Genomic DNA, 6,568 nt, shown 5'->3' on the forward strand with positions numbered 1-6,568 from the left:
CCAACAGCTCACAGCCCCCGGCCCGTTTTGGGGTGCGGTGGCTGCAGCTGGCCGAGGCTGGGTGGGAAGCAGCCGTGGTGGAATTCACCCACCACACCCCAGGCTCTCCCCTTCAGTGGTGTCTCTGCTGACTTCTCGCCAGCAGGCACCTTGCCCTTAAAATAACCTGAAATTGTGCTGAAGACCCTTTTTTTCTTCCCCCCCCCCAGAATCAACATAGATGGGGAGTACTTCAGATAAGATTGCAACTCTGCAGGATAATCAGTCCTTAAATTTTGATATCGTTACTGAAATAACCTGTCATGTTTATGTTATCTTCTGTTATGGTTCATCTTGCTGTGATCCTCTATCCAGAGAGGAAAGGAAAAACTTTTACTAGGGAATTATATTAGTAAATAGATCATTTTCAACTACAAAGGGTAAAAGGAAGTACCTAGGTACAATGCAAAGAAGAGACGTAAAGCAAAGAACTCACCGGGACAGATATATTTGAAGTGGAGACACCTGTCAAAATGTTCTCCCTTAGCTCAGGTGATTAGTTCAGATGGTCACATCAGCTCCTGCACCGCCGCTTCAATCCCAGCCGTGTGTGTGCAGGAGGGAAGGACTCCAGCTTCTCTGGGACTGCTGGGGGGTGTCCTCCACTGACCCGACCCGGGAGGCTGCAATACAAGGAGTGAAACCTCATGGGTGCACAAGCGGATCCAACGTCTGCTGAAGCCAGGCCATTCTCTTACCTGGCCTGTGCTTTGGGAACTTGATGAAATTCAATGGAGGTATACGAGTGGCAAGAAACAATCTGTACAAAAGAGAAGAACGGTTTTGGGTTACTTCCTTCTGAAGAGGAGACCGGGAAGATACCACATTGACACCAGGGTAACGAAAAGCAGAATTTGGCTCACTGGGTATTTCTGAGCATGGACAGTCATCCACACTTCAGTGAGCTATAAAAAGAATGTACCTTTCATACTACTTGTGTTGATCGAGAAGTTATTTGTGGTAATTTCACTATTACGCTGCTTCTAATGTTTCTGCTGTGTTTTAAACATCATTATCTTCAAAAGTCTTTTTTTTTTCCCTCGCACACTTTCTTTCTTTTTCTATACATTAGCTATTTCATCGGTATCATCCTGTTTTACTGTCATGAAAAATATCCAGTCTAACAGCTCTTCTTTCATTTCATAATGAATGGTACAATTAAGACTTAATTTGATGCATATGAGTAAGGAAATGGCATGCCACCCAGGACCCTTACATGTGATAGCATTCAATTGCTCAAGTGCAGCATCCTGAAAACAAACAAACAAACAAAAAAAACCCATAAACTTATTTCAAGCTGGATCTTTTCAGACTGGCATGATTGCCTACTGACAATTAATTGTTTTCTTGCCATGATTCTAAAAAGATAATGTACTCTTTTTTTCCTTTCCACAGCAAAAATTCTGACAGGTGCATGGAAATGACATTTCTCTGTGTATTAGATTCACAGAGAGTATTATATGCAAACATTTAAGGACTAAGCAAAGATCATATGGCACTATCTATGATTTCTCAAGGTATTACACTGTTATACACTTACAGAAAATAAAAGCCTTCACATGAAGGTGTGGGGTTGTTTTCCCTCTTCAGAAGTGTGATGGTGCTAAACAGGGAAGACGGTTAGCTGATGGGTGACCTGTCTCGGTGTTCTCTGTATATCTGGTTGGAAACAGGAAAATTAATTCTGGCTTTCTGGCTTATCATCTCAGGTCACTTCAGTTCCTTCTGATACCTTAGCCCCAGGGACAGGACAGCGTCCAGGGCTCCTCCACCCAGCTTGTTCTGGCTGAGGTGGCCTGAGTATCCACCAGAGGCCACAACAGCCATAGGCTTCAGGAGCGGGTGGCTATGGAGAAATGCAGATGGAGAAATGCAGAGTCCTGGTCAGGTCTCCATGGACAGTGGTGGTCAGCAAAGTAACCCCTGGTCCCTTGAGGATGTTGGGTGCAGGTTCAGCCTCCCCCCCCGAGTGAACCAGCTAGCTGTAAGGAGGAGTTGGATGTACTAGGTGGCATATAACTCTGATTAAACCTTACTCTGACGTGGAGGAGGTTCATGACTCTCCAAAATGAGAACGTGGTGGGTTGGATTAGGCTGAGCAAATCGTCTGCTCACAATTTGCCATATAATTGACCAAGACAAATACATTGCAGATCCTGGTTGAGCTGGCTAGTCAGGCTCAGTAAACCTAGTCAACAGCTCTTTGGAAAACTTTGCTGCTATTAGGCCTTCCTCGTTTCATTTGGTAATTTCAGGGAATCAACCCTGAATTTGCAGAGCGTTCCTAAAAAAGCATCCTGTATGAGGCACTGACACCCATTTTCTGTAAGTCTAAAATTCCTGAAGTTTTAGTTGGTGATAGCAGTTTCTTGTACTCATGCAGAGAATGATGTTCCTGAGTGTACTGTCTTCACATTTCAAATGTCTGACCTTCCTTGATTCCCAAGTAGCCAATGCAGCGTTATTGCTCCCGAGTGCTCGAGGCCGAAGGACAGGATTTGGCATCTGATTTGCAAAGCCACTGATAAATTTTGGGGTTCTTCTGAATTGAAGACTGGAATGATTGTAAATCAACTGGGTTTTTTTCTGACTTGTTATTTTGCTCATTCTTCGTTGTTTAGTGCAGATGTGACTCTGTCCTCTTGCCCTGAGTGAAAAGGCTTTCATATTCTTTGCTACGCACATAGAAAAATAGTGCTCCAACGGGACAGTGCTAACAGGCACGGTGGCTCAGGCTGGTCAGAAATAGTGCAGCTAGGCAAGTGTTTGTCAATTGTTTTTAAACAAAGCTCACATAATCTTTTGAAAATGGGAATTGGCTCAGACCATTGTACAGTATTGCCGGGATGATTTTCGCTTGCAACTAATCAAAAATGCGTCAACGTGCTGATAGTTTATTTAATATACTTATTTCCTCACAAGTTCATTTTCTTGGGTGTGATGGGGATGTGTGCATGCCCTTAATTAATTACTTATGTGCAACTGTCTTCTGGACCGCTTTCTGATGCTCTGTGGAGTCCGGAAAACAGTCATTGAATGGGGTGTCCCACTGTCAGCCTTTGACATCAGCCATGACCAGCACACGAAGGAGCCAACATTGGCCGTGTGAATTAACAGGGACACGCAGGACTGTAATGGAGACGGGGAAGAAAAGCTTTCCATAGGCAGGGGATGGCTGTGCAAGGAAAACCTAATACACTGATCCTTTGCTCATGCTGAGCTTTGCCATCTTTGCAATGAAATTAGTCAAGATTAAAAAAAGATTTCCATTTCCACAATCCCAGAGACACCTCTCTGTGGAAAACCCTCATGCCTCCCTGCTCTTGCCGGCCCCTATTTCAGATGACGAGCAGTCTGTCTCCTGGGCAGCGGTTTTGGCTCAGGAGGCAGAGCCCCTTCTCCCCTTTCATCCCGCCCTCTGAGCTGCTGCCTGCCCCAGCCTCCCTTCCCGAGGCTGTCCCACTCCCCAAGCACCCAGCCTCCCAGTCGACCCTGACCCCTTTCCCTCTTTATTCCTCACATTCCGGTTATCACTTAAATTTTCTGGCACTGCCTTGACCTTTATGGTCTGTCCCTCCTTTTCCAGCCCCTTGGTTAAAAGGCGTTATCCAAGCCATCATCCCTTGAAGATAACAAGAAAACTTGAAAAAAGGGTTCAGTTCTCAGCTCACAGTGGCATAAATCAGGAGAAAGAGCACTGAAGGCAACAGGGAGACAAACAGAGGGGAGAACTAGGTTCACAGCTTCAAACCGCTCATTTTCCCCGGTTCATACTGCCATCTCCACAGATCCAGCAAGATGGCATAGGAAATCAATATCCATTTGCTGTGTTCTGTTTCTACACTGTTAAGGTAAGACTCTTCCTTCTGCTGAATGATACACACTTTTTCCTGTAGTCAGGGCAATATTGAAATACCTGGATGTGTTTTCAAGAATAACGGGGACTATGTAACCACACAAGACTTCTGATGTTCTTAGAGTTATTTCTGAGATTTCCTGGCCAAGGCCAAATCCTCCTTGCCTTAGTCGTGAACACAACCCCGTTGATGAGGTTGAGCAGAAAGGTAATGGCACCACTTATGCAAGAAAGCTAACCAAGTTTGCTTGACAGCCGAGTTGTCAGTCAGGGTAAATGCCGATTTCTGCCCGGTAACAAAATTCACCTATGATCAGAGAAGAGACCCATGCCTTCTTCAGGCCCTGTTTCTGAACCACAGCTGAAAAAGTTAGTCACTTTCTAATTTCGCTTTGTAATGTCATGTTTATTAACCAGATGTCTTCCTTACAGGTCTGCAGCAATGCATTTCTTAATGCTAGAAATGTTTATATTCTGGTCATGTCTCGGAGATTTCATGTGAAACTCTTAAGAGGGTTTTTTTTCCCTCCTTTTTATTTTTTTCCCCTTTCCTTTCCTTTCCTTTCCTTTCCTTTCCTTTCCTTTCCTTTCCTTTCCTTTCCTTTCCTTTCCTTTCCTTTCCTTTCCTTTCCTTTCCTTTCCTTTCCTTTCCTTTCCTTTCCTTTCCTTTCCTTTCCTTTCCTTTCCTTTCCTTTCCTTTCCTTTCCTTTCCTTTCCTTTCCTTTCCTTTCCTTTCCTTTCCTTTCCTTTCCTTTCCTTTCCTTTCCTTTCCTTTCCTTTCCTTTCCTTTCCTTTCCTTTCCTTTCCTTTCCTTTCCTTTCCTTTCCTTTCCTTTCCTTTCCTTTCCTTTCCTTTCCTTTCCTTTCCTTTCCTTTCCTTTCCTTTCCTTTCCTTTCCTTTCCTTTCCTTTCCTTTCCTTTCCTTTCCTTTCCTTTCCTTTCCTTTCCTTTCCTTTCCTTTCCTTTCCTTTCCTTTCCTTTCCTTTCCTTTCCTTTCCTTTCCTTTCCTTTCCTTTCCTTTCCTTTCCTTTCCTTTCCTTTCCTTTCCTTTCCTTTCCTTTCCTTTCCTTTCCTTTCCTTTCCTTTCCTTTCCTTTCCTTTCCTTTCCTTTCCTTTCCTTTCCTTTCCTTTCCTTTCCTTTCCTTTCCTTTCCTTTCCTTTCCTTTCCTTTCCTTTCCTTTCCTTTCCTTTCCTTTCCTTTCCTTTCCTTTCCTTTCCTTTCCTTTCCTTTCCTTTCCTTTCCTTTCCTTTCCTTTCCTTTCCTTTCCTTTCCTTTCCTTTCCTTTCCTTTCCTTTCCTTTCCTTTCCTTTCCTTTCCTTTCCTTTCCTTTCCTTTCCTTTCCTTTCCTTTCCTTTCCTTTCCTTTCCTTTCCTTTCCTTTCCTTTCCTTTCCTTTCCTTTCCTTTCCTTTCCTTTCCTTTCCTTTCCTTTCCTTTCCTTTCCTTTCCTTTCCTTTCCTTTCCTTTCCTTTCCTTTCCTTTCCTTTCCTTTCCTTTCCTTTCCTTTCCTTTCCTTTCCTTTCCTTTCCTTTCCTTTCCTTTCCTTTCCTTTCCTTTCCTTTCCTTTCCTTTCCTTTCCTTTCCTTTCCTTTCCTTTCCTTTCCTTTCCTTTCCTTTCCTTTCCTTTCCTTTCCTTTCCTTTCCTTTCCTTTCCTTTCCTTTCCTTTCCTTTCCTTTCCTTTCCTTTCCTTTCCTTTCCTTTCCTTTCCTTTCCTTTCCTTTCCTTTCCTTTCCTTTCCTTTCCTTTCCTTTCCTTTCCTTTCCTTTCCTTTCCTTTCCTTTCCTTTCCTTTCCTTTCCTTTCCTTTCCTTTCCTTTCCTTTCCTTTCCTTTCCTTTCCTTTCCTTTCCTTTCCTTTCCTTTCCTTTCCTTTCCTTTCCTTTCCTTTCCTTTCCTTTCCTTTCCTTTCCTTTCCTTTCCTTTCCTTTCCTTTCCTTTCCTTTCGGTGCACCGGTGCGCTAGCCGAAATCAGCCGCGGGAGACGGACGGGGCCGCTCCCGCCCGGCCCCGTTACTCCCGAAGGCGGCGTGTTATGGAGGTGCAGGGCTCTGCTCTGCCCCTCTGGACGCGCACCCGACCGGAGCGCTCGGACACCCAGGCTCCGCCAGCCAGCCCACGGAGGTCACTGGAAAGGGAGCTTCGGTCAGGCGGGACGGGGACGGGGTCGAGGTCCTGCCAGGCAGAGGCGTTATCAGAGGGCCTGGCGCCGCGGCCCCCGGTGAGGGGGTTACCCGCTGCTGTACTCGCTCCTCCTGCCCTGGGAAGAGTTTTCCTTCGGCGACTCCGGTTTTATTGGGAAGCGGCCACGGGAAAGTTTGGGGCCAGGTACCTACAACGGCGTCCGGCTTGAGATATAAACGTGGGAAGCGCTTTGACTGCAGGAAGACGTGGTCTGTTCCTCCCTCGCCAACTCTTTCTCTGGCCCGGGGACTTTTTCCTAACCGTTGCTGGATTTTCAGCCTATTTTAAAGTCACTTCCCCTACGACAGGTGCTTTTTGATCCCCTTTTCGGATGAAGGGAGCGTCACCCGGATGAGACGCATGGCAGGGGAACCGCACTCCCCGCGGAGCAGAACGTGTCCCGAGTCAGGCACACCTTCCCGGGCAGCGCAGCCCCTGCCCGCACCCGGACCTGGGGACGCCCCAGCGCCATGCCCCGGGAAGAGGCCGCGCCCC

This window comes from Pygoscelis adeliae, unplaced genomic scaffold, assembly GCF_000699105.1.
Source record: "Pygoscelis adeliae isolate BGI_AS28 unplaced genomic scaffold, ASM69910v1 Scaffold76, whole genome shotgun sequence".
NCBI lineage: Eukaryota > Metazoa > Chordata > Aves > Sphenisciformes > Spheniscidae > Pygoscelis > Pygoscelis adeliae.